We start from the raw sequence: 23056 nt of genomic DNA, 5'->3' as shown, positions 1-23056 counted from the left end.
GCAGCAGCCACTGAGGACTTGGGAGGCCACCAACAGCCTGACTCCACAGCTTCCCCAGGGGAGGAAAACGGGAAGAGCAGCACGGAGGGAAGAAGGAGCTGGAAGACAAACCCCAGTTCCAAAGCTCAGCACCACCACAGAGGCCTGGTTGGCGAGGTAGCTGCATGGCTCAGAGGAAGGCAGCAGGGTCCCGGCAGGATACCCTTACACAGCTGTCACCTACTCTCTGACAAGGAGCAGGCAATCGTGAGAAAGACAGGCTTTTGAATAGATGATGATGTGCAAACAGTCACAAGCTAGACTCAGAACAGAGACATTCTGTACAAAAACGGTCTCCAAAAGGACCATAGAAATAAATGTAAACTATTAAACTTTAACCTTCTAGATGTGACCATGGAGAGCCTTAGTGATCTCAAGCTATAGAACCCTAACCTTTTAGATGTGACCTTGGAGAGCCTAGTGACCTTGGACTACAGATTCCTAATTTTCTAGACGTGACCATGGAGAGCCTAGTGACCTCAGACTATAGAACTGTAATCTTCTAGACGTGACCGTGGAGAGCCTAGTGACCTCAAGCTTGATGATGATTTTCAGTTACAACAGAAACACAAATGCAAAGGAAAGATTGACATATTGGACCTTTGCAAATTAAAAACTTCTACTCTGGAGCAATATCACTAAGAGAACAAACAGGCAGGTCACAGTCTAGCGAAGATCTTTATAAAGCACATGCATAGCAGACAAAGAACGCATACTCAAAAAGATCTGATTTAGACATGAGGAGAAAGACTGAGCAAAACATTTTCATGCAAAAAAGATGAGCAAATATCAAACCCAGGTATATAAAGTCATTCAGCATCCATTCTCACTGAGCATGTACAAGTTTAGACCAACAAGGTACCACTGTGTACATCCCAGAATGGCCAAGCTCCCGAACGCAGAGATACCCTCAGTCATTGAGGATGTGGAGACAACGGGAACTCTCTTCGCTGCTGCTGGGGCTGCAGAGTGGAGCAGCCTCTCTAAGAGACAGCTGGGCACGTTCCTACTGTGCTAACTATAGCTGTGCCATATGATCTGGCAGTTGAGACCCTAGGTGTTTACCCAACTCCTGAGAAAACTTATGTCTGCACAAAAGCCTGTCTAAAATATTTATAGCGGCTTTATTCATGACTGCTAAAAACTGGAAGCAACCAAGATAGCGAGTCGGTCACTGGATAAGCAATTTCTGGTGCCTGCATCCGTGCACCAGACTATGATTCAGTGATAGGAACTATCAAGCCACAGAGGCATGCAGGAACCTGAAATGAATATTACAAAGGAAGAGAAACCGAAGGCCTGCAAGTCGTAGGTTGTGTGGCTCCCACAATACAGAGTTCTACAAAAGACAAATGCTGGAGGCAGTTAAAAACAAACAAACAAACCATTGGCCAGGAATCAGGGAGAGGTAGAGATGATTGGATGAGGGGACAGAGGGGACATCAGGGCGGTGAGACAAGACAGTGGTGTGCGACACCGTCCTGGTGGACACATGGGGTATTTATTAGCCAGCTTTTTCTGGAGGGGACATGGTTGAAATGAACCACTTAGGAAGACGGAAGACTTGCTTTGGAATTGTTGATCTAAACCTAATCAGACTTACTGTTTTGGACCTGGGGCAAAATCTCTGCCTGAGTGCCAGGAACAAAAAAAAAGAAACCCAGGACACTGCTGGTCAAGGACGCATACACGATGATCTGAACATCTCTAGAAGGCATCTCCCACGCTGCCACCACCTTCTGGCTGGAGACCAGGCTGGGACCAAATCTTTTTCACACGGGACTTTGAGAATCCAAGTCCCAATCCAAGTTTGGATCCAAACTGTAACACATGTCAATGTACACTTGTCGTGGCTTCAGAGTTTTACAGCAAGAATAGCCCTTAGTATTTGAAAAACTTTGAAACATCATTGAAGAGGTTGGATTCTAGAAAGAAGGGCTGGCAGTAACCAGAGAACTGCACACCAGTACAAGCGTAGGAAGCAGCCTCCCTAGGATGCAGAGAAGGGGCCATCTTAAGTCTCCCTGAAAACCAGAGGAGTCCATCCATATCAGTGACAATGTATCATGACCACCACTGCCCACAGGCTGGAATTCGAAGTTAGTGGGACAGAGAGCAGGTGGTACCAAGTTCTTCACTGCTGGCATGAGCAAAGGAAGAGGCTGAACTGTCTGTCTGGGTGGCCTGGAACTGAAGACATCAGAACCACATGTGCTGAGCTGAGCGAGACACAGGTGGCCAATAGTTCTCTGGGTCACCTGACAGCCAGTGGGGATGTCAGCATCCAACCTCCAGATCATGGTGTCTAGTGGGATCCTCCAGGACAGGAGACAGAGCCCTGTGGAGAAATCAAGGCAGGAAGTGCATGAGATCGGCCTGCTAGGAAGGAGGAGTGTGGACACGAGGGTGGGAGAGGCAGAGAACACGGCAGTTGGGGCAGGAAGAGCCCCCAGGTGCCAGAGTTGGTGTAGTTTGAGCAACAACATAATGTGGCATTGTGTCGTGGTCCAAAATATGAAATTAACACCTGTGAGTCCATCCAAAGACAAATGGGTAAAGAGATGGAGACAAGGACCAGCGGAAAGGAACAGATAACTTATAGATGTGGTCCACGCTCAGAAATGAAACAAAGTTCTTTCACAGGACAGCACAAAGGGGCCACATTATGATTGAGTCACTTAAGTCCTCTTTTGCCAGCTGATCAAGGTCAACACCGACTGCCTTCGTGGCCACGGTGCCCACCCTGAACAGATGTGGGGGAGCTCAGGGTTCTGTGGCTGCTCCAAAACTGCAGCTCCATCTAGCCAGGGGCAAAACAGCAGGCATGCCGTGGAGGTCAGGGGCGGCCTACATGCCACCCAACAGTTTTCGCATGCCAGAAAAGTGGGAGATGAAAGTTCTGGGGTACATGAAAAGAGCCAATGCTGTCTTCACTTTTTCTTCACTCTGGAAAAGTAAAGCAAATCTGGAAAATAAAGTTTGCCATTATCTATCCATACCTAGTGTGTGTGCGCAGGTGCTCGTGCATGGGTGTGGGGGTCAGAGGTCGCCTTTTAGGAGTCAGGTCTCTCCTCCACCACATGGGCTTCTGCTCAGGCTATGAGTCTTAGCAGCAAGCACCCACTGAGCCACCCCGGCCCAAGTTTACCTTGTTAAAAAAGCATGTATTTTATGGCCTGTAAAACCATTCCTCAATAAAATTGGTTTTAAACATGGAGGAAAATAATGTGGCCCGCTGCTATTTGGAAGCGAGTCTTATGAAAGGCAAAAATAATAAAGAATGAATCCAGGCATCTATAATCACGGGTTATGAATTTCAATCTGAATTAAACTAAGAGGGAATTGTAAGGAAGCTGAGGTGGGGAGGTTGCTCAGCTACAGTGAAGAGCTCGTACAGGGGCTCACAGACAGTCGGCTTTGATGCTCACCAGCCACCTGGACACCAGGCCCCAGTTCACCTGTGGGGATGGGAGCCCACATAATTACACGGTGCTATTCCCAGGGATGTGCACCCCGGAGCCAGACAGAACCTGTGTGGGGGAGTCAACAGCATTCGCTTTCCTTGGAGAAAGACAGAAGGCCCCTGCATGGAGATTAAGTTTGCTGGGCACCGGGCCGTGCTCAGAGGCTGTGAACAAGGCAATTACTGCTCCCATTTAATCCAGTGTCAGGGAAAAGGGCCCCGTGGCCAGGCTGGAACCGCGCTGCTCTATGCAAGGAGCCCGAGGCCCCAGCTCTGCGCCTTCTGCCTCCAAAACACACTCTGCACTAAGTGTAATGGGTTTTAGGGAATTTATTTTGCCAATTTTAGAACCTACCATAAAGAAGAAATATGAGAGAATTTTATGAGGTGTACTGTATATCTTTAATACTCGTATTTTTTTTCTTGAAATGCTGAGAATATCAATTACATTTATGGCTGCATGAGGAGATGCCCAAGCCCACTGCTGGCAAAGCGGGTCCTGGCAAAGAACAAACAATGGGGGGCTCAGGGGTCCCAGGGCCCGTGGGTTCAGATGGTCCTAGTGGTGTTTGTGCAGCTGCCCGGTACGGAGAGTCGGGAGCCCTTGCATTTGGGAAACAGGTGCATGTGTGCATGTCTACTCACCCCTCTACATTTGAACATGCATGCATACGTGTACATGTGTTCTGATTGTGTGCACATGTGTGTGTGCAGGTGCCAGAGGAGGTGCCCTCTGGACAGCCCTGGGGAGGGGAAGGTGAGATCGGAAGGACACTTTAGGAATAAGGAGAAGTCACTAAGCCCCTGAAAGAACAGAGGAGGCGCTTCTCCAAAAGCCAGCCTCAACACAATCCCTCGGCCAGTAGCCTAATAAGGGACACCCACAGGTCTACGCCAGCCTCTTCTAGGCCTCAGTTCCCAGAACCTCTGCTCTGGCCACAGGTTCTCCATGGGCCTACTGTCCATCCCCACTTCCCTCAGCTAGGACAGATGCTGGAGAACCCTGGCAAGACATAGGGTGGTCAGGGGCTTCTGGGTCAGGGCAGTAGGGCCACAGTCCTTGAGGAACAGACTTTGGAGCTCAATAGGCTGAGAATCCAACCCAACCATTTCCCAAGATGCTGAGCACCACAGCCTGAGGGTCAACATAGTACCTGAGGGTCAACTAGCCTACAGAAAGATACCCCAAAACCCAAAGAGCAGCTCTCTCTCTGGGCTACAAATCTAGGCTGGAAAGGGGAGTCCACAGACTTGTGCTGCACATACACGCACACGTGTGTGCATGCCACACAAACTTACACATCCAAACTCATACACGTGCAAACACACGAGCATGTTTACTTTGGGGGGATCTTCTACATTACAACTAAAAACTCTGAAGAACGAGTCCTACTCTCTAAAGGGACTCATCTGAAGGGAGGCAGAACCCCACCCCAGGGCTGCAGCTGTGCTCCAGGGGTGGCCTGCGAAGGAACGCCTTCCACCCCCCCGCCAACACTGCTTAAGGTTATTTATGGCTCCAACGTGCACGTTTGTTTAAAATCTGCTGCAGAATCCATCCTCGCTGCCACTTACTCAACCATTATCGGCCATCGCAAAAGTGCCGAAGAGAGAGTCATAAATGGTTGTGATTTACGAGGCAGCAAGAACACAGGACGAATGAGAGAAAATTAAATCCTTTACCTGTGAGATTATTTACGAGCTCAGTGGTGTGCACGACCATGCCGGGTGAACCACGGTGTGGGACACGTGTTCAGTGTCTGTCCTGTCCTGAAACCACAGTCCTCTTAATAGAGACACTGTTCCTACAGAAGACCATGTTACCCCGGCTTCTTCTCAGAGACAGCCTCGGGCAGGACCAGTTCAGGACCCAATAGAACAGCATTTTGTTCAAGCATACCTCCAACTTGCTGTGGGACCTTAGATAGCCACCCTCTCAGGGCCTACTTCCTTCTGTGACCCAGAGGGAATACATAGACGGACCCAGGACTGTGTGGTCACTAGGCAAGGTGCCCTTACCTGGGGAGTTCCTTCCTACCTCTTGTGACAACTCAGGTCACTGTTTGGGTGTGGCTCTTCCCCCACCCCACCCTCATTCATATGTTCCAGCCTAGCTCCCTGGTATGCTGATCCTTGGCCATCTTTGCCACTAGGGCACTGGGGATCCAGCTCTTGTGTTCGAGGAGGATAAGCTGTACCGCCAAGCCCTTCTTTCTCCCCTATATGGGACCTTCCTTCCTGCTCGCTGTCCTTTCCATGTCCCTGGAAGTCCCAGGTCACCCTTCGCTGCTGCAGAACCTGCAGGTGAATGAATGTCAATTTCCATGCAGGTTGACTCTCACCCCCTGAGGCCTCTTAGAAACAAGCTGGTCCAGGCATTCTGCTCTATTTTCCTCTGGCCTGGCACTGGAAGCTCCCAGAGCAAAAAAGGTGACCAGAAGCATGGGTATGTGTTAGAGGAATGCAGGCACCATCCAGGCTCTGGGCCATAGCAGGGCAGTAGCCTCCAAGGAGGTACAGCAGCCACCTGCCTTGAACTGTACCCAGCTAAAGGCTGGGAAGAAGCGTCAGGCCCACCAACTTCCCAGACCCGCTTGTGTGTGAGTGTGTGTGTGTGTGTGTGTGCGTGTGTGTTGCTTCAGAGGGTCAGCTTTCTTGTAAGAGGAGCTGGGAATTCTGCCCACAGTGGGAGGCGGACAGGTCTCCCAAACACCTCACTGGAAGTCAGATGTGCCGCAACTGGAGCGGATGCCCTGACCCAGAAGCCCCTTCTGCCTGCCGCCACATATGCCCACTCTCACCTCCACACAGCTGTCTCATTGTCCCACGCAGCAGGACTCCCAGCTAAGAAGGCATTCCCCACGTTACAGGACACCCAGAACTCCTGCTGGTGTAATGAGTGTGTGATCCATTTTACACACTTTCTACTTCTTTAAAGAGGAGAAACCACTGGGGAATGTAACTGCTCCACATTTTACACGGCTTCGAGGGAGCAAGCCTTTCAGAGCAAATAAGGTTTGATTTTCCAATTAAAGTCCAACCTAGATTGAGCCTCAAAGAAGTATTCATTTTTGCCAACAGCTTGGGGCAGCATTGTCTCCAGCTACAACTGTCCCCAACCCCCAGCGGCAGATTGACAGCAACCCTAGGACCAGCCCTGCCCTGCTCCTGCCTCCTTCAGGGAGCCCTGGGGTGCACTGCCCTGGCAAGTGGGCCCTCCAGGATTCAAGTCTTAGCTTGCTGGCACCCAGCAAGGCTCCACTCCACACCCAAAGTCTCAAATTGGCTCAGCCGTGTTCTGGCATCCTCACACCTGGAAGGCTCAGGGAGCCAGGTATTGGACAGGAGGGGGTGGCAAGGGTGAGGGTGGCACAGGCATTTATAACTTCCACTCTTCAAATGCCCAGAACCCTGGTACCCGTTCCCAGGGACCCCCACTCTCGGTCATCTTAGCAAACTGCTCATTGGCGAGACTCCAGCAAGAGCCCCGCCTTACCTCTCCCTCACTTCACCGTGTCCTCACCCGCAAGTGAACAGCTGGCCCTGCTCTGAGACCTTTCCCTCAACCTCCTGGAAACCAGAGACTCAGCAGCCCCACAGCAAAATGACAGTACAGAGGGATGCAGTGAAGACAGAGGGCCTGAAGGGCCCCAGGAAGGAAAGAAGCACTGTCCAAGGCTGAGATGCCCGAAGAAGATAGAGAAGAGGTCACAGCAGTGGTGGTCCAAGACAGAACCTGAGTACAGTGGGCCTTGGCGGAGGTGGCTCTGCCAAGTCTCGAGTCCTAACCTGAATTACTGGCTGCTCTTACAGGTCTGGGGGCTCTGGTGAATCATCAGACAGAAAATTCCAGCTTGTTCTGGTCAGATGCTTACCCAGAGCAGGACACAGGTCTTGAGTGCTGGTCAGGCTCTGGCTGCACCTCTGCCACTAGCTGCACATGGGCAAGGCCCTTCCCACCCTGGCTTAGTTTCCCCAGCTGCACAAAGGTTGTACGTCTAAAGGCATGCGTAGCTCTGAGGCCCCATGGTGACCTACTCAAGGTCCCTGGCGGAGGCCAGGTCTCCCAAGCCACCTGGGGTCAGCACCGTAAATGCTGCCGACAGCTCCGCTCAGCCACTCAGGGGTGAGTGCAATCCTTCCATCTCGTTCTCGTTTTCTTCCCAACGTAATTGAAAAATCAATATGTTGCAGAATTTCTGTGCAAACCACAAATACAATCATTTCCAATCAGAAAGGGGATGATCCTACAGCACAGCAGCTGCGCCCGCGAGGCACAGGCACAGTGTGCTCTGCTGGGAACCACTGGACCCTGCCCAATGCCACATAGGCTCCTACCCAGGGGCGCCCCACCCCACAGTCAATCACACCTTCCTTTCCATGGCTCCTGGTCACCCTGTGCCAAGCTTCATAAATAATGGCACTAAATGGCCTCCGTGGAAAGTCGATTAATTGTGAGTGTAGTTACAGACAGCCAATCACACCTGTCAGCGAGGAACTCTCGTGTCGGAGCTTATTACATTTTTATCAACTTGGCAGCGCGCGTCACGATGCAATTTGGGCAGCACATCGTCCTCTGCAATCAGAGCCATTGGCTTTTATGGGTTAGCTCAATTTTGCCCAGGGGACAGATAGCGCAGAACAAGAAGCAAACACCTCATCCTTCCCAGCAGAGGACAACGAAGGCCAGGCCACCGACCTAGGAGAATGTCATCATCCTCTGTCTGCCCAGGCCCTGCCTAACCAGACACACAACTCTACTGCACCCGGGCAGAGCCTGCCACCCATGCATCTGACTCCCACGGCTCAGGAAATGTTTGCCCACAGGTGAGGCCCAAACAATATTTCTCCTACCTGGGCGTCCAGGGTACAGCCAATATCTATATGGCTTCAACCACAGCCCAGCCCCCGGTAGGGGTCCTCCCTTGTGGGGCTAGGACAGGCTTCTCAGCTGCCTGCTTTTGCCACCTCACCTGCCCCATACGGGGTCCAGTGGCTAATCTATGACTGGTGTCTGCCCTATACTAGTGCTTGACCCCCCCCCCCAGACCTGGTCTCTAATTCCTGAGAGTCAGTGATGGAGACAGGAAGCCAGTTACTTAGAGCCTCACCCAGGGCTCAGCCTCTTTCGCCTATGTATTAACATTCTAAGGCATGGCCAAGAGGGATAAAAACACAGGAGATCAAGCAGCACCGGGGGGCCTCCACCATTCCTTAGGCAGTTCCTGTTGGCCCTGACCTTGACCCTGACATCTGCTCCTCCCTGTTAGATCCCCAGAAACTCCTCCCTCCTGCCCTGCTGCAGCCAAAGGAGAGCAGTCAGGGACAGGAGCACAGCCCATAGGCCCAAGGACGTCATCAGCTCAACCCCAGTCCCCTTACATGCTGCCCAAGCGAGGCTCTGCAGCAATCGTACCCACCTCTCCCAGCCCCACGGATCCTCCATGCCTCCTATCCATGTAGCTTTAGCCCACAGCAGCACAGACCTCTCAATGACAATCGTCTGACATTGTCACCACCTTATTTGAGGGCTACCAACACCTCTGCCTTTGTTGGCATGGACAGAGGAAGTGTCTTTTTTCAACCAGGATCCCCAGAGACCTGGATACATCTATGGTCAGCAGCACCAGCATCTGCCAAGGTCCTCTGTCTTAGGGTTTCTATTGCTGCAAAGTGGCCACAGCAACTTTTATAAAGAACAACATTTCACTGGGGTGGTTTGCTTACAGTTCAGAGGTTTAGTCCACTATTGTCATGGCAGGAAGGAAGGCATGCAGGCAGACATGGTGCTGGAGAAGGAACTGAGAGTTCTTACATCTTGACCTGTAGGCAACAGGAAGTGGTCTGAGACACTGGGTGGTACCTTGAGCATAGGAGACCTCAAAGCCCGCCTCCATAGTGACATAATTCCTCCAACAAAGTCATACTTCCTATGGACATATGGGGCCAATTACATTCAAACTACCACATCCCCACAGCACTTTTCTGGTGTTTTTCTCAGGATACTCGCCCATGGCAATGACCATAACCACTGCCATGTCCACTGTGTTCCTCTCCCTCTAGACCAGCACTGTCCATAGGGGGCATGCTAACCATCTGCGCTATGACCTCCAAGACCGGTGAGCATTTGAAATGTAGCGAATGTAAGCGAGGAGCTTGCATGTTTATTCATTAGCTTTAGCGCCATGGGATAAACCGCACACATTTGAAGCACACCGTGTTTATCATACCCGCTGCCTTGGTTAGTTTTTATCATCAACACACACTAGAGTCACCAGGGAAGAGGGAACCTTAGGTAAGGAATTGTCTAGAGCAGATTGGACTGTGGACGCATATGAGGAGCATTTTCCTGATTGCTGACTGGCATAGGAAGGCCTAGCCCACTGTGGGCAGTGCCATCCCTAGGCAGGTGGACCTGGCTTGCATTTAAAAGCTAACTGAGTATGATCTAGTAAGCTTAGCCAGGAAGCAGCGTTCTTCTGGGATTTCTGCTTTAGTTCCTGGCCTGGCTTCCCTCAGTGATGGACTGTGGATTGGAAGTGTACCCCAAATAGACCTTTTCCTCCCTGAGTCTCTTTTGGCCGTGGTGTTTACCACAGCAACAGAAACAAACCGCATTCATGTATCGGCAGTCCCGGTGCCGCAGGAAGGCAATGAATATGCCCACTGTGCCGAAGCTCCTTTGTCTTCCTGCCTTCTCATCTTCCCTGACCCAGAGCCCGGTCCTCAGGAAACCACAGATCTATTTTCTGTCATTTCCAATTAGTGTGCGTTTTCTAGAATTTTGTATTAATCTTTTATAGAACCATAAATTATCTCCCTTTGTGTCAAGCCTCTCTCATGCAGGGCATTTGCCACTTGTCCCTGCTGTGTGTCCGCTACCTTCTGCTGCTGAGAAAGGGATGAGGTGCAGATATGTCGCCGTGTGTCCACCCACAGGGTTATCCAGCCACATCTGTGCTCTTTGCAGACTGGGGTTGCTGTGGTCCTCCTCTATGAAAGGCGTGGGTCCAAACAGTGTGTCCGGAGTGATTGGCAGTCCTGAGTTCATCAGTTCAGTGGCATTGCTGCCAGGTGGTGGGGGCTTCCAGCGCCAGCACAGGGTACAGGGAGAAAGTCAGTGGAGAGGAGCCCACGAGGACGCCACTGCTTCCATCCCTTCTGCCTGTGGCCACACCCCTCTGCAGCAGAACCAGTCCATCACAGGCTGAAACTCGTTCCTTCATCTTGTTTTCCCCTGGCATTTGTCACAGCAATAAAAAACTGACTGGACTAACACGTGCTTTAGTTTCTCGATGTTTGGAATGACTGGACCCAAACCTCCCCGTTTCCCAGGTCCTCTCTGTTAGCCATGCAGATGGCTATAAGCTATCACATGGTGGGTTTAGTTTGTTCTCTATTGACTGGTGATGTTGTAAGTTTTCCGTGCTTGCTGCCATCTGAAGATTGTGCCTGGCTAGGTGGCTTTTTCTTCCTTGTATCTAGTGGGATTCTCAGGAAACACAAACCCCGAAGCTTCCTTTGCGGGAAGGTTTAGAAGTCAGTGTCTGAGCGGGTTTGCATGTGCCTAGACAACTTGTATCTTTCGAAGAATGCAGCCATTGCCACAAAGTCACCTATCCTGTATCAGTGGCGTCAGGGAGACAGCATTCCTGCGCTGCTGAGATGTGAAATGCTTTGTTTTCTTGCTTTTTCTGATCCAGCTTCTAAGGGGCTCCTCACTGATTGCCTCGAAGAATGGGCTTTGGGGCTCAGGCACTCAGGAAGCCCCGCCTCTGCTCGCCTCTGCTCGTGCTCTGCCTTCGCTCTGATCGCTATCGCCTTTCTTTCATCTTAGGTTGGCTTCATCTGCTCTCTGCGTCTTGGGTGCAAGCTGAGGTCATTGATCTGAACTATTCTTCCTAACTCAGGTGTGGCGCTATAGATAAATCCATAAATTTGGTATTTTCATTTTGATTCTGTTTAAAATGCTTTCTAGCTTTGATTTCTCCCTCGGCCCATAAATTACTGTCCTAGTCCGGCTTCTGTGGCTCTGATAAAACACCATGACCAGAAGCAAGTTTTAAAGGAAAGGGCTCGTTTCATCTTACTGCCTCCAGTCCATCGTCAAGGGACACTAAGGCAGAACTCGAGTCTGGAAATGAAGCCACGGTGGAACAATGTTTGCTGGCCGGCTTCACCTGGGCTCCTGTTCAGCCAGGCTTCTTATACAACCCAGGACCACCTACCTGGGAGTGACGCCATCCACAGTGGCTAGGCCCTCCTCTAGTTAGCAAGCAAGAAAATGCCCACAGACATGCCCGTAAACTAATCTGATGGAGGCAGTTCCCTCTTCCTAGGAGTGTCAAGTTGACAACCAAGATTAGCCATCACAGTCACCAAGCAATCAGTAGTCTTTCTGGGACTTTTACTCCTTTTCCAATTTTTTTAAAATTTATTTTAACCGTTTTGTTTTATTAAATTAAAACACTCTTGTTTTAATTTCCGTATGTTTCATTCCATATCAATACATTTTTTAAATTATGTATTGATTGATTTGGGGATCTCACATCATGCACCCCCTTGATCTTCACCTCCCAGTCTTCCCATGTCTGACCTCTAACCCATGACATCACCCTCCAAAAAAAAAAGGTCCATTTTGTGTGGTTCATATTGGGAGCATGGTCGAATTCCTAGTGGCTAGCCCCCCAAGAGAGGATGAGTCTTTTTCTACCTGAAACCACAATGCTGTAGGCTATTGTGGGCTAATATCTGCAGATATTAGCATGGGTCCAGGCAGTAGCCCTAACCACAGTGGTGGTAATGCAGGCCACAGATAAGGCCTCAGGCAGGCAGCGGCACAAGTTCCCATGGATCTCAGGCTTCCTCGAGGTCTGGGCAGCAGCATGGACACCGACCCAGCATGGCCTCCAGGGGCATCACAGACCACGTGGTCCTTCGAGGAGGTCCTATCCAGATGGTGAAGCTTTGCTCGTGCCGGGCCTCAGTCTTTGCCCAGAGCCAGGGTGATCCTGCAGCCGGGTGGCAGGTTCGGGCTGAGTCTGTGTCTGCATATGCTCCAGGCTGCTGGGCACCGTCCCACTGCCCCTCCTGGGCAACGACCGCATGTAGACCCCAGCCCTCTCCCCTCCCTCACCTGCCTCTGTCGTCCACATCTCCAGTTCTGCCTCCCTCCTTTTTTCTACCTTTCCCCTCTCTCCATCACATACTTGTTCATTATGGCGGCACCCGCCTGCCCCAGGCTGGCGCTAGGGTGTCTGTTTTCTGGCCACCTAGGCCACCGAGGGTTCTTTTCTGAACAAATCCCATTGTTACCATACAACACTCTGAATGACTGAGAACTCTTTATATCTCTCTTTATATCTTTGGGATTTCTTTAATAATCTGGAATATCATCTACATTAGTGGTCTGTGTATGCCAGAAAGAATGGGATTCTGATACTAGGTAATGTCTCTCTCTCTCTCTCTCTCTCTCTCTCTCTCTCTCTCTCTCTCTCCCCCCCCCCCCTTTCCTTTTTTTGTTGTGTTTTGTTTTGTTTTTTTGAGACAGGGTTTCTCTGTGTAACAGCCCTAGTTGTCCTGGAACTCACTCTGTAGACCAGGCTAGCCTCGAACTCACAGAGACCCGCCTACCTCTGCCTTCCAAGTGCTGGGATTAAAAGGCGTGCGCCATCATCACCCAGCTGGGTGACTGGGTGATGTAATTCTTAAAAGTCAATTTTCCCTTTAATCTCTTTCTGCTGTCTTCTCACTAGCTAAATGTTCTGTGTAATTCTTTGGTTGGCTCATTAGTTGTAGCTGTTTTGTGACTTACTGAGACTTTCTGGCTTACAGCATACACAGGTACTATAGCTTGTCTCCGTTCAAGTTAGATTATGCCACTTCCTAGCACAGGGTATTACGATGGCACCTTTCCCTCCAAGCCCTGTGCTGCCCTGTCAAGCACGTGGCTCTTCGTCTGTGCGGTCAACCCCACTCTGGTTGCCATTCTTGTTAACAGCCAATTATCTTTCGGAGAGGCCTAAATAGTGAGAGTGAATCGCGTGCTTGCCTTTCAGAGCACGCCATGTCTGACATTGCATCCACTAGGTGGGTTTTCACTTCATCTAAGGTCACCTCCTTCAGCCTGCTCGGCTGCATCAGCAAACCCTCCTGGGTGCTGGGTTCTGGTGACTTAATCCTCTCAGCTCTGTGTATCAATGAAAGTCTTTATACTTGCTTTTGAAAACTGCTTTTACCGGCTGGAGTCAGGGGTGGTGGATCTGTTTCTCCTTTCAACTGTGACGATGTCAGCCTGCCTTGGCCTGGCTTGCATGGGCTCCTGCAGCTACCTCTGCTCCCAATTTGCCGTGCAAATCTGACGGTTCTGGATCCAGACTTCTCCCTAATTGCTGATTTTGTTTGGGATCTGCCTGGTGCTTGTTGCCAAGTGGCTCACCGTTGGGCTCTGGCGAATGCTATGGGTCTATCATTTATCATTGCCATATTCCACTCTTCCCTCTGTATTCTTCTGTCTCCAGCCCTCTCTCTTTCTTCATGGGCTCCATGGTGCTGTGGCTAATTAAAATTTTCCTGAGGTTCACTGATCGCTCATTAATTTTTTTTATCTTTTTTACATTTAGTTATTTGAGGCCGGGCATGTATGCATGTGTAGAAGTCATGGAACAACTTGCTGGAACAGGCCCTCTCCTTCCATCATGTGGATCCTGGGTTTGGAACTCAGGTTCTCAGGCGTAATGAAAAGCACCCTTACCGGCTGAGCCATCTCATCGGCCCTTATCCGCTCACTTTTCAATTCACATTCATTTCTGTCTCACTGAGGTCACCCTCCCACTGTTGTCTTCAGGTCTTTGACATCTAATCTGCCATTCTTCCTAGCCTGTGTGTCTTTCACCCACATGTTGACATTCTGGCTTCCAGAGGTTCACTGTGCCTCTTCCCTGCCTCTTCCCTATCTCTGCTTAACTTTCTGAGCAGGCGGAATGTCCGTCATAACAGCTGCTTTAGTGCTTGGCTCTGCTAAGCCAGATGTCAGTTCTGAGTCAGCTTTGATAACTTATCTCTTTGTTTTACGCGCTTTCCTGATTATGTACATGCTTGTTAATTTTTATTGGGTCCCAGACATCATGATGTTCCACTATTGAGTGTTGGATTCCTGACTTTTGTTAGGATGTAATTAGTTCCCTTGGAAACGGTTTGGTCCTTTAGATGGCTATAGTGTGGACAACTGTCCCTGAGAGACCCCTGTGATAAAGGTTGGTCCCAGCCTGTGGGACTACTGGGAATCAGTCAGTAGACCTTTAAAGGTAGGCCTCCTAAACAGGAGGTCCCTTCGTCACCAGAGGTCTTTAATCCACAGGGAACTGGGGGACTCTGGTCTCCCCCTCTTCCTTTGTTTAGAGGCCACTGGGAGATGAGCAGCCTGCTCCATCAGGAGTTCCCACCAGGATGTGCGACCTCACCACAGGCCCAAACAGAAGAGATGACTGCACACACACTGAAGCACATTTCTGGGTTCATCAGAGCCTCGCAGGCTGTGGTCCAGCTAGGCCAGCGGTGGCTGACTGCACAGAAAGGCTGAGGATCCAGCGGTGGCTGTCTGCACAGAAAGGCTGAGGATGCAGTAGTGGTTCAGTCTGGTGCTGGAGCCCCAGGGGATTCCTAGAGAGCTGCTGGTCTGCAGGCTGTGTCAGATTCCTGAAGAAATGGGTTCGAATACCAGTGGAGGGATGCCTCACTGATAGGACAGATGAACCTGCCAGTGAGTGAGGGCTAACAGGAAAAGTTCCCTTATTCCATGCAATTTTATGTGAGCTACCATCAGAAGATATAGCCCAGACATAGCTGACCTCACGTGTGCCCAGCTGCTTGAGTTTTAGTTGATCCCAAATGAAGTCAAGTTGACAACCAACGGCCATCAAAGTCTTCTTCAAGACTGAGGAAGAAAATACAAAAGGCTGGTGTCCCCGTTCAAACCAACAGTGGATTTGAAAGAATAAACACAAAGAAGCTATACAGTGGTCAAAACATCCATGCAGAGACACATGTGTCTCCAGCCATTAGGGACGGATGCATCAAAATCACGGTGAAATATCATTGCCAGTCCACTGGGATGTCATACAGTGTGAGGGACTGCAACACTTGTGCCCTGTGACATGTGTGACCCGTGTCTAATAGTTGAGGTTAAGTGGGGCACTCCCATGTGGCTCAGCAATTCCAGTATAACCACACGCCCACAGAACTGAAAATGGGGCCTGGAAGACACATACATAGCAGAACCGTCCATACGAGCAAATGACGGCAGGAACGTGAATGCATAGGACAGACTAGTGGCCAAGTCCAGCCCACAGTGAAGTAACAAGATGCTAGTGTCCTGTATCACGGGGGAGGCAGAGGGAATCTTTAAAAACTACACCGGTGAAATTAGGCAGATACAGTGGACCAAAGACTGAATGGCTCTGCTGTCATGAGGTTCCTGGACTATCAAAGCCACAGCAAAGGCAGTGGAACACATGTCTGGGGCAGAGGCGGGAAAGGGAGCGTTAGTGTCTAATAGGATGGAGTGGCTCTAATGATGAAGGAGTTTCGGTGCAGGCGCAGCATTGTGTTTAATGCTGCACAGTTATCAGTGGTTGCAGTAAAATTCATGCATTTCACTGCGGGTGCCCAGTGCACAAGCCGCTAGGCATGCTCTGGCATGGTCAGAGTTACACATCACTGTTCCCAAAGTCTGGGCCACTCACAGCTGGAAAGAGGCATCTGGAACATCCTCGGGACTCTCAGGCTCAGGCTGTGTCCTCCCCAAGTGCAATGCTCCCACGGTAAGTGGAAGCCAGGGCTGCCAACTGGTGCTTAACACCCATATTCCAGAGGGATGAACTGAGGCACGTTCCAGGGCAGCAGGGGGCAGGACAGGGTCTCCCATCATCCTTTCCTCCTTGGTCATGGCTGATTTTGTAACAGCTGATGATTTGAGCAGTCCTAACCATTCAGTTTCATGACCACGATTCCCTGCCTTCCTGTTTCCCAGCCTCTGGCTCAGCCATGGTTTCCCTCCTCTGCCACTGAGGGTGGCTTTTATCCCTGGGGCCTCCAGGTTCAAGCTTGCTGTCCCCTCACCCACTCACCCACAGCAATGACAGACACAGCATCGTGCTTCCAAATCCTGCTGACCACTGACAGCCTACCAAAGGCTGTCACATAGCCAGACACACAGGGACAGAGAACTGTTGACTCACACGGGGATACCTGTGGGAGCAGACACCACACACTCACTGATTCACACAGACACACAGGGACAGGTAACTGATGACTCTCACATGGGGATACACTGACACACAGACACATGCAAGGACAGATAGACACCGATTCACACTGACACATGCAGAGACAGGTACACACTGATTCATACTGACACATGCAGAGACAGGTACACACTGATTCACACTGACACACAGTCACATGCAGGGACATATACACATGATTCACACTGACACATGCAGGGACAGATACACACTGATTCACACTGACACACAGACACACAGGGACAAGTAACTGATAACTCACACAGACACACACTGACACATAGACACCCCGGGACAGATAAGATGCACTTACTCATACACAGATAACACTCTAACTCCCATGGTTACACTCAGACCCTGTACATAGAGCTAGCAGACACATACACAGACATACACACAGATACACACTGATCACATGCACGCAAACCCTTACACAGAGCTAACGCAGACATCTGCTCAGACACCACACACGCACATGCAAATGCTAAGAAACACAGCCTTCAAGTGCCTTCCAGAGCGAGGACTACGGTCTGTATCCACGCCCTCCCTTGAAGGGGCTGTTGTGGTCCCAGGGGCCCCAGCCTGATAAGCCGGAGGTGGGATGTACAAGCACAGCAGACCCCACCCCTCTCCGACCACAGATGGGACGGCGTTCCCTCTGCTGCATGTGGCTGTGGGGATTAAGACTGAAATTGCCTCTGCCTGGGCTCTATGACAGGTCACAGAGCACCCTCCCCTGAGAACAGTTCCAGCCTCTGTGGCCATGCCTGACTCCTCAGCTCACTGAACCTAGCCTGATGTGGTGCCGGCGTGGATCTCAACACACTCCTGCTCACAACCCTGAAGATGGCTCTGAAGTTGCTGGAGATGCCTGTCATCTCATCCTTGGCTCCTCCCCCACCCCTAGACTCCATCTTCCCCCACTGGCTGTCCATCTCCCCGGTGCCCTGGTTTAAAACACAGGCTTACAGTCAGCATTTCTACATAGGTGTCAGATTTCAGCCTCTTGAGTGGGCCCTGCATCTCAGGTGACAGCCCTGGCACTAGGAAAGTAAGGCTGGGACAACACGGCTCCTCTACCACCATCAGCGACTTATGAGGACGGCCTTCTTCTCCAATCATCCCCCTGAATGCCAAGAGCTTGGGGTCTCAGTGTCCATGTCAGAGGTCACAGTGTCAAATGTGAAAGGGCCTTGGGATCACAGAGCAAAGCAGAAGAGCCCACAGCACAGGGGGCTGAGTTGGCAGGAGCCTGCAGAGGTCACTGGGGTGGCTGAGATGTGGCTCAGGAGAGGCAGTGCCCTATGCTGAGGTCTGTGAGGGGAGGAAGGCTACAGCCGTGTGCACTGAAGACATTCTGTCCTGCAGTGGCTCACCTGTGGCCATTTTCAGGCGACAAACTCCGGACTCCGAGACATTATCTTTCACTTCGGTGCCTGGGCACGCTAGGCCACACTCTCATTGAACCACACTCTCGGCACAACCACCGGTAGGTGATAGAGCTGGGGTCTGAGAGCAGGGAGGTGACCATGAGTATCACCTGGAGCAGAATGTCAGAGTCGAGTCCTGAAGTCAAGATGGAGAGAAGCCATCAGCTGGGGCTTTGTTCTACACTGGAGAGTAAGCCTTGGGATGAGCAGAGCTCCCACCACCGCCTCTCTGCACTGGGAAATGGCTGGTGGGGCAGGTGCCCAGGCCTTTCCTGACCTCCCAGGCCAGCCCAGAACTGTAGCTGCATGAACATGGCCAGGCAGGGGCAAGCGTCTGCACCACCAGTTCGGGAGCCTGAGAGAGCTCTGGATCGGCTCCCAGAGGACCTTCTGGCGGTGGACTCTTTTCCCAGAGCTGGATTGTGTGCTCAGGGTGCCTGCAGCCTCTATTTGTTTCATCAGCTTGCTAATCAGAGGCACACTGGCACCCTCCCCACCCAGACTGGGCTTAGCATCTTATGGGCAGCCAACAGGTCAGAGAAAGGGTTGTCTGTAAACTGAGGGCAGGACTAGCCTGGGAGACAAGCTTGCTGTGGGGGTAATAATTGGGCCAGTTCCAATGTGTGTGTGTGAGTGGGTGGTGTTAATTGGAGAAAGACAAAGAAAGGAGCTGACAGCTACAGGAGCGCAGCAGCTGCGATGCAGTGGACAAAGGGTGCCCCAAGGAGCCTGGGTGCAGGTCAACTGTGAGCGGCTGGAGAGACACGGCCCACCCACAGTCCAGGCGCACTGCTGCTGCCTCTCCTGACCCGGCCCCAGGTCAGAAAGTTAAGTCTGGAGTATCCTCATCCCAGTCTCCCAGTCCATCCGAGATGGGTGCACCCTACAGGTCTTGGTGGACACTGTGAGCAAAAGGATGGTGGGGATGTACTGACTGACTCTCTGGGAAGGCTGGACCCACCCTCAGGACCTTAGAAGGGGGGTCCCTCTGTCCACATATCCCCTCCCCCACAGCACCACAGGGTGCTCCGATAGAGAACTCCAGCCTGCCCCCACTGACCTTTGCCTGACCTCTGCCCTTCCACAGCACTGTGACCTCAAGGACCCTCAGCCATCCTCCCTTAAAGGTCGACCTGCACCATTGTGAACCACACAGGACTCAGACCTCTACCTGTGGAATAGTCCATTGTGCTGTGTGAATATATGTCACTGTGATTGGTTTAATAAAGAAGCGGACTGGCCAATTGTTGAACAGAATAAGGTTAGGTGGAAGAACCAAACCAAGAATGCTGGGAAGGAGAAGGGGCAGAGTCTGGAGCTGTCAGCTGACTCAGAGAAGCAAGATGGGCATGCCATACTGAGAAATGATACCAAGCCACATGGTAAAGCACAGATAAAAATATGGATTAATTGAAAATGTAAGAGTTAGCTAGTAACAAGTCTGAGCTATTGACCAAGCATTTATAATTAATATTAAAACTCCGTGTCCATTATTTGGGAACTGGCAGGTGGGAAAGGAAAACTCTGACTACCCCAATACAGTTATCCAGGTTGTAGGAGGGTGATTATTCCACGACCTACCCTGACCACCTCCTATAGACCCTAAGAGTGCTAACCTCCTCCACAGGCTATAACCATCTGTCTAGTCTCATCTATGCTGTAACTTCTGCTACCAGGCCCTGCTGTCCTGGTCCCTCTTGTCGCTGGTGTCCTCCTGTCCTACCCTAGCCTCTTCCATGGGAAGCTGAATGAACCCTCCCCCCAACTCCATGTCTGCCCTGCTGATCATCAGGTATGGGAGATCCCTTCCCACCTCTGAGCCTCAGTTTCCCCTGTGAAAGTGCAGGTAGCGGCTCTCCCACTGGGGTCCTCTGAAATGTCAGATAGGCAAAGTAAAGCTTGTCCCCACTTCATGCTTCTCCAGCCCTCCATCGCTCCCCTAAAGACGCCCACATAGGGCAGGAGCCCTGAGGAGAGCAGGCTCTGCACGGGGCACGTATGCTGGCCTAGGTTGGCCTCCAGGCCCTGGGAAGGAGAATCGACCTCCTGCCTCCTCTCCTGTCCTCCAGGGGTGGGGGAGCGCCTGTGGACACAAGACCCCTAAAACAGCTCCAGCCAAACACACAGCTGATTTTGCTTAGGAAAGATAGCAGCTTCAGCAAAGCAGAGTTTTATGTCGATTTAACTTGCCATTGGGGAAACTAGGACCCAGTCCACTCCTTTGGTCATTAATGGTGTCTCTTTACTTCTCCCACCTGATGGCTCGAGAGGGCAGATGAGACCCCTAGAGCCAGGCCACACCCCACAGCCTTTCTCTATGAGGCCAACCTGGTGGCTGGTGTGCCCTCCGACAGGCTCCAGACCTAGCCCAAGGCTCTGAAGCTGGACCCCAGCCCAGGGCTCCATTAGCTGAAGTGGCAATGACAGTCTGAGGTGGGAGTGGGTATCAGAGGCCTGGGCCTAAGCCATGAAATCTTCCAGATCCTGCTCGGGAGGCAGGTCCCTCAGATCCAGCCTCGGGTTCTCAGAGGGAGGTTGCATCCAGTGCCTGTCTGGTTAGTAGATTTTAATGATGGCCACTGGGCTTCCGGCAATGCCAGCCTAAGGAACAAGTCTGGCTATGGATGTCCCTGCCTCACGCTGTCGTGTTCCCTTGAAGGCTTTTACCTGGGTATTTTTTTTTTCAATTTAACTTATCATTGATTCTTTGGGAGTTTCACAGCCCAGTTGTGCTCACTTCCCTTCCCCCCTCCTTCCCCTTCCCTCACTCCTGCAGTGCCCCCACCAAAAGAGAATTTAAAAAAAAAAATTGAGCCAAAACAAAGAAAGCAAACAAGCAAAACTAAGAACAAAACAAAACAAAAAATTCCTTGTTTCTCCTTCTTTCCTGCCTCTCCAACACCGCATCATCATCCTGATAGCACTGGGAGCCATGGCATGTCGTATGGTATACACCCTGGCACTGGGAGCCATGGCATGTCATGGTTTACACCCTCTTGTCTAATCAGGTTTACTGCCAATGCTCACTATGGTGAGACACTGGCCTGGTTCAAGGCTTCTGGTTTCTGGTACACCATCATCACCAGATCCTCACCAGAACTCCTCTGGGACATCCCACGGTCGCACAAGTCATGGAGATCTTTGGGGTATTGTTCCATAGGACCAGTCCCTTCAAGAGCTCCAGCTGGTCCTAGATGGGGTAGATGCTAGGGTAGACCAACCCAAGACTCACCTGTGAGCCTGGGTGAGAGCTGAGCTGGTCATTACCAGCCACTCACTGCGGCCACCAGCCCCAGGCAAGGGGGCAGTCAGCTAACCTATACCCATGCCCTCAGGGTGGGTTCACTGTTGCCTATGGTGAGGATTGGGGCCATCTCTCCTGAGTGCTGGGACCAACTCTCCAGTGAGGGTAGGGGCCAGTTCTCTTGCTGCAGTGTCCAGTGGGAGACAAGGCCAGCTTTCCCCGGGCCCGCAAAGGATAGGACCAGCTCAGCGTGACCTCTGATTTCATTTCACCTGGGTCCTATGGCCACAGACATCATCAACAGGCTCCAGGGGGAAGCTGAACCACAGCCCCAGACATGACGCTCCCAGTAGCTTGGGCCTAGATGACATTCTGGCTCTGGTGGTGGTGGAATCACTGGCCACTCAGGTCAGAATGGCTTTGGCAGAAGCATGGCCCCAGGACACCACCAAGGCCTCAAGCTTTAGCTCCAACCCTGGGCTTCTATGTGACCTTTGGTGGCAATGCGGGACTCAGAATTCAGCACAGACCCCAGCCGAGGTAGACCACGGACACAGAGGTGGTCCTCGGCAGCAGCTGGGTCTGGATGTCACCGTTCCCTGGGTAGCAGCGCAGGCCACTCAGATTGGCTCTTGCCCCAGCAGTAGTAGACCTTGAACACCATCAGGGTCCAAGACCTTGGGCGTCTGCATGGCTTTCCAGAGGGGTAGAACACCCACAAAAGAGTGGTTACGTTTGCAAATCAGTCTGCTGGGATTTATTCTCTCTCCCCACCCTCAAAAAGGGCTGAGTGGCAAAGACAGCCTCCTCTCCCTGCAGCTGGGAGCCCAGATGAGCCCCCACCTCCCTAGCCTTGCCCTGCACTGGCCAGTGCTTGGGTTGCCCCAACTCAAAGAACTTCGTTTCCTCCCGCACACTACTGTGCGCTGTCCAGGAGCAAAGGCTAGCGAGCACCTACTTCCTTTTGAGCACATACGCTCCAAACAGCTGCTGCCCCAATCTCTCCAGCCTAAAGGCTCTCGGGCTCCCACAGAGCATGTTCCCTGCGGTTCTCTACTCTCTGGCCGGCTCCTCCTACCTCCACTGCTGCACAGAGAGCTGGGAAACAGGGTAAGGATTGAGGTCTCTTGTGCCGTAGGTACACAGCCCCAGGGCCAGGCCTGGCTCTCCAGAGATGTCTAGGACCCGCCGAAGGGGAGACTTTACCAATGACCTGTGCCTCTGCTGGGCTGCACAGCCCCAGGGCACAGCTCCTGGAGGCCTTAGGCAAGCAAACACCTGCTCCACAGACTCCCAGAACAGAGCCACCCACAGATATCTGCCATTTCTGGGACAGTCACACTTCAGTTCATACTCATGTGCTCTGGCCAACAGGCAGCTAGCATTAGAGCCTGATCAGGACCCCACAGCCACAGATCTTTTATAGGGGCTGTCTCGGGTGTCTAGAGCCACCATGTCACTTTGTATACTGTAGTGTGCTGGAGCCTCTTCCCAGGGACTCTCCCTAAGCCCCAATCAGGAAGAAGCCCAGGAAGGCAGTCTTCATCAAAGCACCCCCACTTACTAAGATAGCACC

The sequence above is a fragment of the Alexandromys fortis genome, unplaced genomic scaffold (assembly GCF_014885135.2).
Source record: "Alexandromys fortis isolate MF-2015 unplaced genomic scaffold, M_Fortis_MF-2015_v1.1 scaffold_91, whole genome shotgun sequence".
NCBI classification, from domain to species: domain Eukaryota; kingdom Metazoa; phylum Chordata; class Mammalia; order Rodentia; family Cricetidae; genus Alexandromys; species Alexandromys fortis.
This window is presented reverse-complemented; position numbering follows the sequence as displayed.